Source organism: Macrotis lagotis, chromosome 1 (assembly GCF_037893015.1).
Source record: "Macrotis lagotis isolate mMagLag1 chromosome 1, bilby.v1.9.chrom.fasta, whole genome shotgun sequence".
Lineage (NCBI taxonomy): Eukaryota > Metazoa > Chordata > Mammalia > Peramelemorphia > Peramelidae > Macrotis > Macrotis lagotis.
This window is the reverse complement of record NC_133658.1, coordinates 250,061,890-250,079,142: the sequence shown is the minus strand read 5'-3', so window position 1 is coordinate 250,079,142 and position 17,253 is coordinate 250,061,890. Positions and strand designations below refer to the sequence as shown.

General features: G+C 35.6%; 1 protein-coding gene across 3 annotated transcripts in view; it reads left to right on the top strand.

Moving 5' to 3' along the window:
* The window catches only part of SULF2 (sulfatase 2), a 136,795-nt gene that overhangs the window by 57,030 nt on the left and 62,512 nt on the right, over nt 1-17,253 (top strand). The gene's annotated exons all lie outside the window — the stretch shown is intronic.

Here is a 17,253-nt window from a genome sequence, read left to right as displayed (position 1 = left end):
TCTTGCCTCCCAAATCATTCTCCTTGACAGAGGAAACAAAATCAAAATAAAAGGCAAACAACTGTACCTTCTCTCTTCTCTATCAGCATTGTCCATCCACCATAAGCAAGGATCCTATCACTTTCTTCATGCTCCATTTTTCCACTAGAGCTAAAAATGACTCAAAATACTTATTGTGTTCCTTAACTTTTCCCATGAGCTGCAGTTCATTCAGAATTTTAGTTATTTTGACATTTTCCCTTTTTTATTGATAAATCGTGTTCAAAATATTCACAATCCCAGGGTATTCACAACTGACTCCCCCACAATATATCATCCTTGAAAACAATAAAGCAAAACAGTATGAAAGAGTGCTAACAACTGAGAATACTTGCAGCCTTATATTTTAGCAATTTATTGTTTGTTAAAAGAAGGAATAGATTTTTTTATCAATGTCTTTGATATATGTTTAGTTGATATATGCAGTAGTCTTCATTTAGTTAATTATAGTGATCGTGTCTACTGTTCTTTTGGTTCTGCTTTGTTCATTCTGAATCACTTTATATAAGTTCCCATATTTCTTTGAATTTTTCTTATTTGTCATTTCTTATCATCTAGTAATATAACACTATGTTCACAGACCCCAATTTATTTTGCTATTCTTTAATCACTGGGAATGATTTGTTTCTGATTTTTTGCTCTTACAGATAGTGCTGCCATGACTTTTTGCACAGATAGCTCTTTTATTCAACCTCTCTGAGACATAAGTCAAATAGTAGAATCAAAGGGCATGAGCAATTTTGTAACTCTTCTGAATTCCAAATTGTCTTCCAGAACTATTGAGCCAGTTCAGTTCATCCATTCATGAGCATTCATGTTTTTCCACATCCCCACCAGCATTACACCTTGCTGTCTTTAACAATTTGAATGAATCTCTCAGATTTGTTTCAGTTTGCATTTCCTTGATTAGTATCAATTTTGAGCATTTTGTTAGATAGTTTTTAATAATTTGCATTTCTCCTTCTGAGGTTTCTTCAAATCCTCTGACACTTTACCATTGAAAAATGATTGCCTTCCATATAAGTTTGTGTCACTTCTTAGAGATTTCAGAAATCAGAGATCCATCAGATGTTTCATTCAAAGTTTTTTCCCCAAGTCCATATCTTCTCATTCCCATTGCATTTTCTTTAATTGTACAAAATCTTTGTGCAGAGTCATACAGCTAGGTAATTATTAAGTGTCTGAGATCAGATTTGAACTCAGGTCCTCCTGACTCCACGGCTGGCGCTCTAGTTACAATACCACGCCTAAGCAGCCCACAAAAGCTATTTTCACATCATTGTCTTTCATAACATCTCTGGTGCAGCTAATTATGAGTTCATCTACCATTTACAGTTGTGAGAAAGGGACTCTTTTGTTCTTTTACTGATGCAACTTTTTATACTTAGATCATTTATCCTTTTGTAATTTTTTATGATATATGTTGTAAGATGCTGAGCCAAGCCTCTCTTTCTAATAATCTACATCCAGTGTTCTCAGCAATTCTTTAGATTTAAGAGGCTTCTTTCCCCATGTACTTTGCATTCTGGAACTTGACAAAATCTATTCATTTGGACTTTTCTGGTATATTTCACTTCAAAAATTTCTTACTTTTTGTCTCGTATCAGACAGTTGGGGTAATTATCACTTTATAATAAAGTTTGATATCTAGTTATACAAAATTCTTTTCAGTCTTTTTTCTTTTATTTTCATTTTTCCCTAAATTGTTTTCTACTTTGTATTCCTTTACATAAATTTTTTTGCCTAATTCTATAATGTATTTTCTTGGTTGATCAACATTAAATTTCTAGATTTACTGGTATACATTGACAGTAGGCCTAATTGGATCTTACTTGGAAAGTTTCCATTGTTTCTCCATTAGGCATAATGTTAATTCTTGCTTTAAATATACCCTTTAGAATAGATTCTATTAAGGAAAGGCCCTTTTCTTCCTAGATTTTTCTAGTTTTAACATAAATGAGAACTATATTCTATTATATGCTTTTTCTGAGTATATGCTATTTTGGTTTTATTTTTATCTAAAATACTTCATAGTTGCTAACAGTTTTCCTGATGTTGAACCACCCTTTGCATTCCTGTATTCAGTTCAAGTCAGCAAGTGTTTATTAAATACCCTCAATATGTAAGATGCTGAAGATATTTAAAACAATACATACTTTAGTCCCAAAGAGCTTGAATTTTAAATATATGCATAGTAATTTGGTTGGGGGTAGGAGAGTACCTTGAATACCTGATGGATTCAGAAAAGACTTTGTTTATGAGGAAGCATTTGCAGTGAGCCCTATATGTGAAGAAGAGGAGTATTCTAGGCAACAGATAAAGAAGAAAAATGGGAGCTATCTAAAGGACCAATGTGAATTCACTAAATTAAATTTAGAAAAAAAATGTGCAGAAGAATGAAGGAAGGCTAGGTCACAATAAATGGATACAAAATTATGATATCTTTCCTTTAGTCTTGTATGCAATATAATAATTTATGAATATTATTGAGTTCTAAAAGACCAGAAAGACTGAAGCAGATAAGGGAAGCTAAGGATGACAAAATGTATCTGGTTTTGTTTTTAGCCATATTGGGGGAAGTCTCCAAGATTGGGTTGTACAGAAGGTGCCAACCTACATTGGTAGGAGGAGCTTTCTCAATGAAATCATAAATTGGGAAAAGGAGGAGAGTCAAAGAAGGGTTAGGGATTCTTGCTTGGGGTGTAGAAGATGATATTAATTGACAGTAGGGGATGAAGAACTTGGATGAAAAAATAAAGATTTGGAACTATGATTTCATTGATGTAGGGAACTCTGATGAGTAAACTCCCTTTACCAGTGTAGATTGGCACCTTCTCAGCAACTTAGGGTCTTGGAGTGCTGCCTAGGGCAGGGAGAAACTTGATAAATTCAGGTCAGATAAACTACAGCCTTAAAACTTAAAATACTAACAAATGTGAACAAATTTCACTGGTATTTAAAGGGTCATGGAGGATGGGAAAGATATAAAAGAAAAGGCAAATGGACCATTTTTTCCCAAAAAAAGGAAACAAATAGAGTCTATATCTTATAGGCAGGTCATTGAGCATGACTTCAGTTCCTGGGATTTGTATATATTAAAGAAATTATTAACAAAGATCTAGAAGAGAGGGGCAGCTAGGTGGCACAGTGGATAAAGCACTGGCCCTGGAGTCAGGAGTACCTGGGTTCAAATCCAGCCTCAGACACTTAATAATTACCTAGCTGTGTGGCCTTGGGTAATCCATTTAACCCCATTTGCCTTGAAAAAAAAATATCTAGAAGAGAAACTGGTGATCACAAAGAATTGACCAGATGTAGCAATAGTTTATTGAAATTGAGATAAAAGGCAGTTAATGAGGGTGAGAAATGGCTCCTCTTTGGGCTCTGAAATCACAACTCTGAATATAAATCTGAGTGACAGGAAGAATGATGGTATCTTCAACAGAAATAGAGAATTTTGGAGGAGGAATGAGTTTAAGAGAAATGAACACTTGTTTTGGCAAGATTCAGTTTGAGATGCCTATGGGTCATCTAGATATAGAAATCTAGCAGGGTGCTGGTGATGCAAGATAGAAATAGAATCATCAAACAAATAAAATCATCAAGGGGGAACCAAACTAACATAAATGAGGGCTGCAATATGTATGCTTGGAAGTTATTTGAATAGAGATAACCACAACTAGAACTTACAGTGCACCAGGTACTATTCTAATTATTGAATTAGTGGGAACTGAGTAAAATGTAGATGGGAAGGGAGATATAATGCAGTAGATGGACTTGGAATTGGGAAGTCCTTAATTTAAATCTAGCCTCAAAAACTAACTAGCTATGTGACCTGGGTAAGTTGCATAACTTCTCTATACCTCTGTTTTCTTATCTATAAAATGGAATTAATGATGGAACCCACTTCTCAGGGTGGGGTGTGAGTATAAAATGAGTTAATATCTGTAAGGCACTTTGCATACATTAAAACAGTGTATTATATCCTGTTATCATTATGTTCATGCTTCAGGCCCAAGGGAGAAATACTGATGTCTTACTGGGAGGTTTTGAACTATAGAACTGGGGAGGAAAAAGAAGCTGATGACTGTCTCTATTTTCTCATCAAAGTAGAAAGTATCATTGTCTTAAGTAAAATAAGAAGATAGGTGGTAATATAAATTTGAGAAGAAAAGAGATTCAGAATGACTACTGTGGGGAGTGAAATGGAAGGATAAAAGAATTGTCATGAAGCAGCAAGAGTCAGATTATCTAAGGACCTGGTACATCTATAGTAGACCTAGTTAGCACAAGACTACTTTTATTATCACCTGTATAGGAATGGGATTTGACAAGACCTAAGGGTTGACATCTAATAGATAAGAGTAGTGAGAATCTGATTAAGGTAAATCTCAAAAGAAGAACTGTTATTGGAGGTTGGCAGCAAAAAGAAGAAATGTTATTGGAGGTTGGCAGCAGAGGGAGGCTATAGAGTGACACTGAGGAGTTAGGATATTGTATCCATGAAAGAAAGTGTATCTTATATTGGAGAGGGTGGACAGGGATACAGTGATTTCTAGGGAGGATCAATTATAAATCCAACTTTTTCATAGTAAATAATTATCTAATATAATGCTCTGGTTTCTTTGTCACCTTATTGTATTTAATATTTTTGCACTGATATTCCTTGATAATTATTGGTTGATAGTTTTCTTTGTAAGCTTTATCCCTCACTAGTTTATGAATGAAAACCATGTTTATGTCATAGAAAAAAATATTAGTAGAGTTCCTTTTTTTGAAACCAGTTGATATAGTACAAAAATTATGTTTTTAAATGTCTGTTATAATGCATTTCAAAATAGTTCAGGTCTTGGAGTTCATTTCTGGCTCGCTTAATTTCTCCTTCTGAGATAGCATTTTTTGGGTTATCTGTTTTCTTTGTTTAGGTTTTCATTTTTGTTATCACATAATTCAACAGCACTTTCTCATCAGTTTCTTAATTTTCTCTTCATAATGTTTTATCCATTTTGTTCAGTTTTTTAAATAGTCTTTTGTTTTATCCAGCTTTTTATTTTAAATTCTTTTTATTCCATCTAAAATTTCAGAATCCCTTGTATTTGGAAGAATTATTGATCTCTTATTTTTCAAGGTTCTTACTTGCATGATTAATTAATTGATCTTCTCTTTTTTTGGTTACTCTAAGTGTTGAGGGTTATAAATTTTTCTAGGGGCTATTTTAGCTGAATTCCAAATTTGAAAATGTAAGCTCTCTGGTATCATTCTCTTTAATATAGTTTTTATTGTTTTTTGATTTGGTCTTTGATCTACTGATTTGGGTATTATTTTTAATCTCAAAGTCTGCATATTTTCTCTAGTGATCATAGTTTTATTATATTGTGATTTTTAAAGAGTTTTTAAGACTTTTTGCCTTTCACATTTGAATTCTTTGTGTGCTAATACTGAACTTTTTATAAATTCCAAGAAAGTCTAGGAAATATATTTGTTCTCTAAGGTTCCTATTCAGTAGTCTCTAAATCTGTCAAATTTCATTTTCTTAACATTTTGCTCATTTGAAATTTTTTTTTTACTTGGTAAAGTCTGATAAAGGAATAGTAAAGTTTCCTAGAATTAGTGTCTTACTACTTTAGGTCTTTTCTCATTTTGGTTGACTTCTCCTCAGGAATATAGATACTATGATGGGGGGCAGGGAGGTAGAAAGGTAGTGCACATATGTATATGTTAACTAATTGATAGTTTCATTTCCTATGAAATGTGTTATTTCATTGTGTTATTAATCAAAATTTAGTTTTCCCATCTGTCTCTCTTAATATTTTCTTCTGTTATCCAAAATCATGATTACAAGCCTTGAATTTTTTTTGACTTCACTAAAACTAAATTTGTATGATTATCCATGTTTTAGGTATATTTCTTATGAGCAGCAAATTAATTTGTTTTATTTTCTTATTGATTTTTCAGTGTATTTCTCTTCTATTGGTGGATTTATTAACCCATTCAAATTTGTAATTGTTAAATTTTATTTTCTTTCTCATTATATTTCATATTTCCCTTCTTTCTATTAAAGTATTGTAAACAGAATTAGAGGAAAAATTTATACAGTAACCACATTAATATAAAGAAAAAACATTGAAAAATTTCAGAACTCAGATCAATGCATTGATTTCAGATTATTGGCAAAACTGACCCTACAGAGATAGAGGCGATGTTCTGTAGGTATGTAACAAGGCATAGATTTTTCAGACATTAATAATTTTTATTTATTTTGTATAAACACACTCCTTTTTTCATAGGGAAACTTCTGTTGGGGAGCTAGGGAGGAGTCATTAGAAGTGAAAGGAGTGTGAAAAAGGATGTATCTATAGCATATTTGTTTTTCATTTAATTCACTCAACCACTGAAGCAATGAAACATGGTAACTACAGTTCTGGAGAGGGAGGGTTTAAATGTAGGGTTTCTTTCTTTTCAGCAGCTGTTAGATTTTATAAATTTATCAATTTAATCAATTTATGTCTCCAATATTTCTGGGCAATTTTCTTTTATGATTACATGGAATGTTGAATTCATACTTTGGTTGGATTTTTTCTGGGAGGTCAATAATTCTCAGAGCTTGCAGAGCTCAGGCCTGTAGCTCTTTTGGTTTGGTTTGTCTAGACCTGTGGTAATCTTCAGTTTAGCCTTTAAATTTTTTTTTTACTCTATTGCTTGATCTTCCATTACTGGATTGTTGTTGGGGTTTTTTTTTTAATTCTGCCTGAACATCTGTTCCTCAGAGAATCAATTCCTTAAATGAGAATTTCCATCATCTTTTCCCAAGTTGTCAATTCTCATATTCATCTTCTTGAATTTTTCCACCAGTCATCTTATTTTCAATTTTAGTGATGTCATATCTTCCTTCATATGTAATATGATTCTAAACTAGCCTGAAAGTTCTTTTAGCATATCCATTTTCTCTTCAAAAACATAAGTGATTTTGTCAAAGATTCTTGTTTTTTCCTCACTTTATTTTACTTTGTGGTATTTATTCATTGTATCAGCACTGAGTTTCTGGAACACTCATTTCTTCTGTCTGTCAGTTTCTTTCCAATGAAGATTTCTTTCCACTTCTCTTTTGCTCTTCTTTGATTTCATTTGGCTCTTTTGTCATTGTAAAGTGGTATAGCTTTTGCTAGGTCTCTTTATCCTGACACTGTTATAATAACCTTTTGTTTTTATGTCACAATTGTTTATAAGTATACCTTTCTATTCCATCCCCATCTCTGAAATCAAGCACTCTCTCTTTTAAAAAAAAATAAATACAGTTAAACAAAAGCAGCAAATACAGTGACCATACCCCACAGTATATGTAATTTTCTTTTTTGTTGTCACCTGCCTCTCTGCCAGGAGTATGCTTCATTATTTGTTCTCCAAAGCCAACATTAGCTGTTAAGATTACTGAGAGCTTCATTTCAGCATTCATTTAATTGTTATTATTGTAGTCATTGTGTATATTATTCTAATGCATTTGCTCACTTAATCCTTCCCATATTTCTCTGGATTTCTAGTATTAGTAATTTCTTATTATGCAATAATATTTTGTTTCATTCATCTGCCATGGTTTTTCAGCTATTTATAGACTCTCACTTCTTTTCAGTCATCCATGAAATATTTTAAGCACCTACTATGTGCTAAGTGTTGACAATACAGCATAATACTCCCTATTCTCAAGGAGTCCACCATTTAGTTGGGGAGACAACATACAAACAACCATGGACAAACTCACTATGTGTAGAAAGTATTGGAGATGATGCTAGAATTCAGGGGGATCAGGAAGGGCTTCCTATAGAAGGCAGGGTATTAGCCAAGACTTTACAGGTACACCTTCCAAAGAATCTTTATATCCATTATCTTAGAATGTCATTGATAAGCAGGCTAGGGAGATGATGAATAAAGAAGCCTCTGGGCAGTTGTGATCAAAGTTGTACAACTAGTTAGTGATGGACCTGGGTCACCCAACTCCTATTGCATTTCTCTTGAGAAGCATTGTATTGTAGTAGAAAAATTGCTGGCCTTGGAGTTAGTAAAGACAGATCCAGATCTGATTCCTACCTCTCTGGTTACAAACAAGTCACTGAGCTAAGTCTTCTTCCCTCATCTGTAGAGTAGGAATAATGCCAACTCTATGCTTTTCTCTGCCATTAAAACTAAACATGGTAATGTATGGAAAGTGCTTTCTAAATTTTAAACCTTTCTATACATGCCAACTGTAATATTATTATATCTTGAAAGAGAAGTAAGGATGAGTTAGGGTTCCAAGACAACTTAAGAATCATTCACCCCTTGGAGGAAAACAGTCTTGGAGCTACCATGAATATCATGAGAAAAAGAACTTGAAAGGGCAGATTAAAAACTTGATTCACACTTTAGCAAGGGAATGGTGATATAGGCGTCCTTATTCAACAAGCCCATCATATGTATCCAGCCTTTTAGCTCTTCTGAGCTGCACAACCCAACAAAAACTTGTCACAGTCCTAACATAGAATTTAATATTTATTTATGACTATAATATAACCCATATTACCAATATGTATGAAGCCACCTGGCCATACCTACATTTATTACTATTATTTTTTTATTTTAATTTTTTTCTCTCCCCTTTACTTTATTGCTCAAGCAAGTCTATATTTGTGGGGGGAGGGGGTATTTCATTTACTCTTAAACAAGAATATTTTATTAATGTAAAAAAACATTATTTGTACAAAATGAGAATAAATATTAAATAAAAAATAAAGGAAAAAAATATACTAAAGCTGCGTGAGTAGTCATTGAGGGCCACAATTGGATATACCTGCCTTAAGTAAAGTGATAGCTAGTAGTAGTCCTTCCTTATACCAGTGCTTTGAAATTACAGAGAGGAAGTATACATAGTTCATTTTCCCTACTGATGGCATTGGGCAGGTGGGAATTTCTTGACTTCCACCTCTCTGTCAGTTGCAAGTCTCCCTGGGATTCAGATTCCTCCCCTATGAATTAGTGAGGTTGGACTAGATATTCCCTAGAAGGAAGAAAATAATGATTTATTAAGCACCTACTATATACTGGGGATTAAGCTGATCACTTTATATCTCGTTTGATTCTCATAGCAACCCTGGGAGGTAGATACTATTAATATTTCCATTTTACAGCTGAGGAAACCAAAGCAGACAAAGATTATATAATTTTTGTTGGGTTACACAGATATAAGTGTCTGAGGGTAGATTTAAATTCAGGTCCTCCTGACTTCAGGCCCAGTGTACTATCCGCTACACCACCTAGGTCCCTTTCATCCTTGAAATTGTTCACTCTTGAGACCCCTTCTAGTTCTGATAGCTTATGTTGTATGTTCTGAGATTTCCCTCTGTCCCCACATCATCCTGTTGTTATAGGATTCTAGAAGATACTTAGAATCACTTCTGTGGACTCTTGGGGCACTGATTACCTTATTTTCTCCCTAATCTACCTTCTAAATCCCTTTGCCAATTTTATTAACTTCATCCCAAGAAGCAATTTTTAGTTTGATGCCCTTTCAAAAAAGAAAGGGATTCATGTTACAACCTTGCAAGTAGCAAAAAGTTAAAAGCATCAAGTTACAGGGCCTCAAAAATGCTTCAGGTGCTGGAGGTTAAGGACTTTCCTTTTTTATTGCAAAGTCTGCATTTTCCTGGGGGGATTGTGCCAAAAAAAAAAAAATGAAGACCGCAGTCCTGTGGTATTTGGCATTTAATATTGATGGGACTTAGGAGGCTTTATAAAAACACCCTTATCATAAGTTTATCTGTTGTTCCACATTAGAGACCCTCTGGAAAATTAAGTTTATCATCCTCTATTTTCCAAAAGAGGAAGATGAAGGGAAGAGAGGCCATATGACTTCATGTTCACAAAGAACTCAGTATAGTAATAGCAAATAATAATAGGCAGGATAGATTTTAACTACAATCCTGTGGATGAATTATCATTATATCCTATTTGTAGGTGAGGAAACTGAGGCAGAGAGAGTTGTAATTATCTGATTGATACTCAGATCTTCCTGACTCTTGAGTCTAGCACTGAATCCACTATGTCATCTCTAGATTCTTGTGGTATAGAGTGGGAAAATTTGGGAATTGGTTTTGCTGAGTACACCTGAGAAGCAAAGTTTCCCAAGGCCAGTGGTCTCAAGGTTGAAATTAGTCTAGTCAGAATCATGTAGATGGTGTCAGGGGTAAGAGTGATAAACATGGAGTCATCTGCCGACTTGGGTTCCTGCTCATTAAAGAATAATGTCAAGGGTCCAGAAGTATGGCCTATATGTGGATATCTTATATGGAACACACTCATAGATTTGAGTATTTCTTGGTAATACCCAGAAAGAACTCAATTCAATCCTTTCAATGAACTCCAAAACTTTAGAGGGAGAAGGTATCTTGGACTCGGACACAGGTAATTTTTTATATTCTTTTTCTAACTATTTTGTTAACTCGATTTAAATATAACTTGTTTCCTTTGCACTTTTGTATATTTTATTTTATGCATTTAAAAGCATAATTAATTCAGATAAGGTTTCACCAGACTTCCAGAGAACGCACACACACAAAAAAAAAAAGTTTATACACTTGCTTTAGTCCAAACTCTGTCATTTTTACACATAAGCTGAGACTCAGAAGGAACCAACCAAGTTACCCAGTCATTAGCAGGACAGGAATCAGAATCCAAGCCTCCCAATTCTCATCAGGCTTGAATGAGTGAATAAATGAACAAATAATGCTTATTAAGCACATGTACTATGCTTATATATACCGTGGGAAGACAAAATTAGTGAGCAAGACAATCCCAGTCCTCAAGGAGGGTATGGTCTGATGAGTGAAGACAGGACCCTAAAGGGAGACAGACTTGGAATGTGGAGAAAGGGAGGAAAAGGTGTATATGTGGGGTCGTGGTCTGGAAAAGGCCAGAGAGGGCATGGTGGCCTGGCTCCACATAAGGTAAGGTGAAAGTTTGCCTAGCCAGGACTCCAAGTTCTAATCGAAGTTGTCTGTCCAAATGAACACTCAGCTCCTGGGTTTTCCAGACTTCTGTTGAATGGGAGATCAGACCTATGGGGCACCCCACAATATTCACTGTAGTATATACTATAATTGCCCAACCTTCAGGTGAAGCTGTCTTATAATAAGATCTTAGTCCTTAGTACTGGCCCAGCATCCCGAGGGTGAATCCACCCTCACAGTTCAGCCATGACAAGCTCACTAACACCCACACTCATTCTCACACACATGCATTGTATTTTCAGGCTCTCACACTCTAATACACACTCACATTTACTGTCACAATATCTCACAGTCCCTTACAAACACACACACACATACACACACACATATTCTCTCTTTACACTTTCTCACACTTACATATAGATACATACACTCATCCTTACCCTCATATTCCCACACAACTCTCACATTCCCACTCTCTCAACTCATATTTACTCTCACACATATAGACACTATATCTCACGTTCATACTCTCCCTCCCTTAACAAACACAGACACATTCTCTGTTCACTCTTACATATAGACACATACATACATCCTTACCCTCATATGTCTTCCCACACACATTCACACTCTCTTTCATACACACATACACACACACAAACTCTGCCTTCACCACCTCCCTTCCACCACCTCCCAAGCTTGGCTGATGTCTCAGATCTATCTCATACCATTTATTTTTGCAAAGCCAAGAGTCAAGAAATCCTTTCAGTTCATATATTAGGGGATGCAGCTTTTTCCTGCCTTTAAAGTTCCTCCCACGTGAAGAGGGGATGGTTTATTTTGGGAATGAGGGATTGTTCAACAGTTTTCTACTTCATTCCTCACTGACCTTTCTGAATTGTTTTGGCAAGAGCTGTTTATTTTAATTGACTCTAGCTACACCCCTCCAGCCTGTCTTTGCTAATAGATACATATAATGTACAACAGATTTCTTGGTGCAAACATAAACATTCCTCATCTCCTCTCAGCACTGATTACTGGAAGTCTTGGAGTAACCTTGACATTTTCCAATGCTATGTCACAGTTGCTTGCCACGTCTGGCTTCCAGTAATCACTCACTGTTTTCCCCCACACATGTCTTACCATCTAATTCTCTCCCTTATCCTGAAAAAAAAAAGTCTTCATTCACAGAATACCACAATCAGTATATTTATTCAGTCAGCTTTCAGCTATGGCCTTTTCAACCTGATCCACTCATTCAATAAACATTTACTAAGCCTCGGGCATACCCATGGTTAAGAAGTGGGAGATGGATGGATGATCTTGCAAATAAGAATGAAAAGGAGTAGTTAGGAGCAGGAGAACAGCAATGTCATAGAATCTGACAGCAGGAGAGATATCCAGGAGTATCAAGGGAAATAAGGATTCAGGAAAAAAAACCCATTGGGTTTTGTGGTAAATCATTGGTAGCATTGGAGAAAAATTGACTGGTTGAGTCAGAAGTGTGACTGAAAGGAGTTGGGAAGTGAGTAAAAGGTGAGGAAGTACAAGAAATGAGTGCAGGCAATTCTAATAGTTAGACTGAGAACATATACCATACAGAGGTCAGAGAGTTTGGGCTCCTGGAGTTTCCTCAGAACTCTTAGTTCTTAGCAACCTTTTGATGAGACCACTTTTTCAGGTTGAATCATAACTTTTTCCTTTGAGATTTTCCTTTGAGAAGATAAACAGCAAAGGAGCCCAGATGTGAAAGGGAGACTCACTGGATTTTAGAGTTATATAACATCTCCATGGCCACCTAATCCAACTCATACCCAAAAGAGAATCCTTATTAAAACATACTCAACAAATGATCATCTACCTTCTGCTTGAAGGTCTCCAAGGAAGGATAATCCATCTCCTCTTAAAGAGACTCATTTTGAGGAAGTTCTAGCTGTTTGGGAAGTTTTTCTTGATTTCTAGCCTAAATTTCCCTCTTTGCACTTGTGCCCATTGTTTCTGATTTTTTTCCTCTTGGGTCAAATGCAGCAATTCTTACAATTACATGCAAAGACAATTTTCAGCATTCATTTTTTGAAAGCTTTTGAGTTCTAAATTTTTCTCCCTCCCTTTCCCCTCCCCAAGACAGTAAGCAATGTGATATTGGTCATATGTGTGTGATCATATAAAACACATTTCCACATCAGTCATATTGTGAAAGAAAAAAAATGGAACAAAAGGGAAAATTCACAAAAAAAAACCAAAAAGTGGAATAGTTTGCTTTGTTCTGCATTCAGACTCTTACCAGTTCCTTCTCAAGATGTGAATATCATTTTTCCATCATGAGTCTTGGAATTGTTTTAGTTCATTGTATGGCTGAAAAAGAGTCAAATCAATCACAGTTGCTCATTGCACATTTTTACTGTTACTATGTACAATCTTCTGGTTCTTCTCACTTCACTCAGAATCAGTTCATGTAAGTCTTCCCAGGTTTTACTGAGTGTCCTGCTCATCATTTCTTGTAGCACAATTGTATTCCATTACATTCACACACAATGACTTGTTTAGCCATTGCCTCAATTGGGCATCCCCTCAAATTCCAACCCCCCCCAAAAGAACTGCTATAAATTTTTTTGTTCATGTAGGTCCTTTTCCTTTTTTTTTTAACAATCTATTTGGGATACAGACCTACTATTAGTGTTGCTTCATCAAAAGGATACGCAGTTTTATTTCCCTTTTGCTTTCCATAATGGTTGGGTCAGTATACAACTCTACCAGTAGTTCATTCAAATCTCAATTTTCCTATGTCTTCTCCAATATTTGTCATTTTCCTTGTCTGTCATATTAGCCAATTTGATAAATGTGAGGTTCTACTTCCGAGTTGTTTTAATCTGCATTTCTCTTACCAATAGTGGTTTAGAGCATCAATTGGAATAATTCTAAGCTTCCACAGCCCATTAGATACTTACAGACTGCTGTCCTGTACCCTCTGAGTCTTCCCTTCTATGGGCTAAGCATTCTCATTCCTTCACCTATCCTCCTTTGACATGGTTCTCTCCATTCCAATTGCCCTTCTCTCAACAGTTCATCAACCAAATCTTAACTGATAATGCCTAGAACTGAATTTCATTCTTCAGATTTGGGTGGGCCAGGACGAGGTGCTGTGGGACTAAATTACATTCTCTCTGTTTGACTCATCTTGAATTTGTTGTTTACTGAAACCCCTAGTTCTTTTTCAGGCAGATGGCTTTTAGATCATGCCTCCCCCATCCTGTACATGTGATGGGTTGATCTTTTGCATCCAAGTATAAGATTTACATTTAGCCTTACAGAATGATCTGATTCAGCCAAATGTTCTATCTAGCCTGTCATGATCTTTTTGGATCCAAACGCTGGCATCCACTGGGTTAGCTATTCCTTCCAACTTTGAATCATGCTTAATGTTGACAAGAATGTGCCTTTCTCCAAGTCACTGATAAAAATGTTAAATAGCCCAAATTCAGGCAGAAATTCCTTTGATTCAAAATGAAAAACCTTTTCCAGGTCTACTAAGTGAAGGTTGTGAAGGTTATTATAGAATGAGGAAGTCCTAGGAATGTCTCTAGGCTGTAGAGGAGTCAGTAGACTAAAATGGGAAAGAACAGGAAGAGGAAAAGAGAAAAAATAAGGATGAAGGGGAGAAGAGAAAATGGCAAAAAGGACAAGATTCTAGAGAATATGAATAAGAATAGCTTGCAATTCTGGGGTGTTTTCAGGTTTACAAAGCACTTTACAGGTATCTTATTTTATACTTATAATACTTAAAATACTTAAATTATCTTATTTAACACCACAACTCATAGAAGTTGGTCCTATTATTGTACCCATTTCACAGAAGAGGAAACAAAGGCTAAGGGAGGTTGTGAATTGCCCAGGATCACATACCTAGTTAATCTAAGGTTGGGTTTGAACTAAGATTTTTCTGACATCAGAACCAGTTCCCTCTTCCCTTCTCACCCTCCCCACTATCTCAGAAGGCTGAGAAGAGATGACATAAAAGGCATTTATCACCTACTCTGTTTTCTCAAACATGCAGCCTAAAGGTCACAAGAGCTCCACAAAGGAAAAGACTTTTACATCAGACCACTTAGTGTTAGATCATAGAACACATTATCAGATATCGGAGTGTCTTTAAGAACATACAATGTCAAAAGTTGGATGGGACAACTTTTTTTTAAAACAACTCCAAGTATCACAAATAGAATAAACCTTAGAATGCAGACTGTCAGAATTGAATAGGAACTTACAATGTAGAGCTAGAGAGAATCTTTTTTTAAAAAAATTTGAGACAGTGGGACTAAATGACTTCCAGGGTCTAGTGTTTCAGACCAGATTTAAACTCAGATTCTACTGACTCCAGGGCTAATGCTCCATCTACTGTGTCACCAACCTCTTCCAAAGGGAATCTTGAGTCAACCAACCCTCCACAAAGGAATAAACTGAAGGCTACTGAGCATGCAGCTTGTTGGTGGAGGACCAGACTGCAAGCTGAGAAATTTGGGCCTTGGAATCACTACCTGTCCTTGTTGAATCTGGATGAAAACTATTTCTAGGGACGGCTAGGTGGTGCAGTGGATAGAGCACCAGCCCTGGAGTCAGGAGTACCTGAGTTCAGGTCTGGCCTCAGACACTTAATTACCTAGCTGTGGCCTTGGGTGGGCCACTTAACCCCATTGCCTAGCAAAAAACTTAAATAAAAAAAAAAGAAAGAAAAGAAATTATTTCTACCTGCAGCTCCAAAAAAAAACTCCCAAGGATGTTGTGAACCAACAAGAAAACTAATGCTTTTCCCCGCCCCCATGATCATAGTTTTGTACTTTGCCCCAAAGTAGGAGTAGTCAGTCAACAATCATTTATTAAGCAACTATAATGCTAATTTCTGGGGATACAAAAAAAAATAAAAGATAGTCTCTGCCCTCCAGGAGCTCACAGTCTATTGGAAGAGACAACATGCAAAAGCAGGAGACAATTAAAACAGATTCAAATAACAAAACTATAACTTTAGGTTGACTCATGTCAAAGCTTTGCATTAATTAACACCCAGAGTTGGCTGCAGACATTTCTTTCTATGCCCAATGACCATAGTATCATCACCAAAACACAGACATTAGTCAGAAAAATCTGAATTTTAATCCAGTCTCAGATACATATTAGATGTGAGGACAATTAATTCTCTATCTTCCTCAATTTCTCAATTGAAAAATGAAGATATGAATAGTACCTATCTCCCAGGGTTGTTATGAGGATAAAATGGGATGTAATATTTGTAAAAAACTTTGTAAACCTGTAATAGTCACTCTTATGATCATCTTATGTCTACATGGTAGTTACAAAATGTTTGTCTCGGGGCAGCTAGGTGACGCAGTGGATAGAGTACAGTCCTGGAGTCAGGAGGATCTGAGTTCAAATCTAGTCTCAGACATTTAATAATTTCTAGCTGTGTGATCTTGGGCAAGTCACTTAACCCTTACAAACAAAACAAAACAAAAAAAGTTAGTCTCTTCATAAACTCAAATTTATTGCCATGTTTTATTTTGTCATCACCAATAATAATAATAGCTATATTTTAGATATGTAAATAATATGTATATATTGAAAAATATAATGATATAACAATAGATATGTAATAATATATCACCAATTATATAATAGCTAAATTTTAGATATATCTAAATAGATAATATAAATATCTAATTTTATATGTATAACAATAATATAGCTATTATTTACATAACAGTTTATGGTTGCAAAGTAATTTACATACTCCTTTCATTTGATCCTCACAATGGCCTGATGAGGTAGGGGCTGCTATTCACCCCCATTTTACAGTTGAGGAAACTGAGGCTAGGAGAGGTTAAGTGATTTACCAAGGATCATACGTCTAAGGCAGAATTCAAACCCAATTCTTCCCAATCCCAAGCTCCCCCCGAGCCATCTTGCTGCCTAGACCCCAAGAAACAGCACTTTTTTAGTCCAGCAAAGACAACTGTTAGGAAATAATTTCAATGAGGATCCATGGCTTGGAAAGATAACCAGAAGAGCTTGGTTCACCTTTCTGACTGAATGATTCAGCCACATCATTTAACATGGGGAAAAATTGGTCACAGGGATGAAAAATAGAGCAGCTAAAAGTCATAAACTTGCCAGCAGGAAGCATTTTAAAATCATGGTCTGACCCATGAGGGAATCACAGGCACCATTCTGCCATAATATGGAA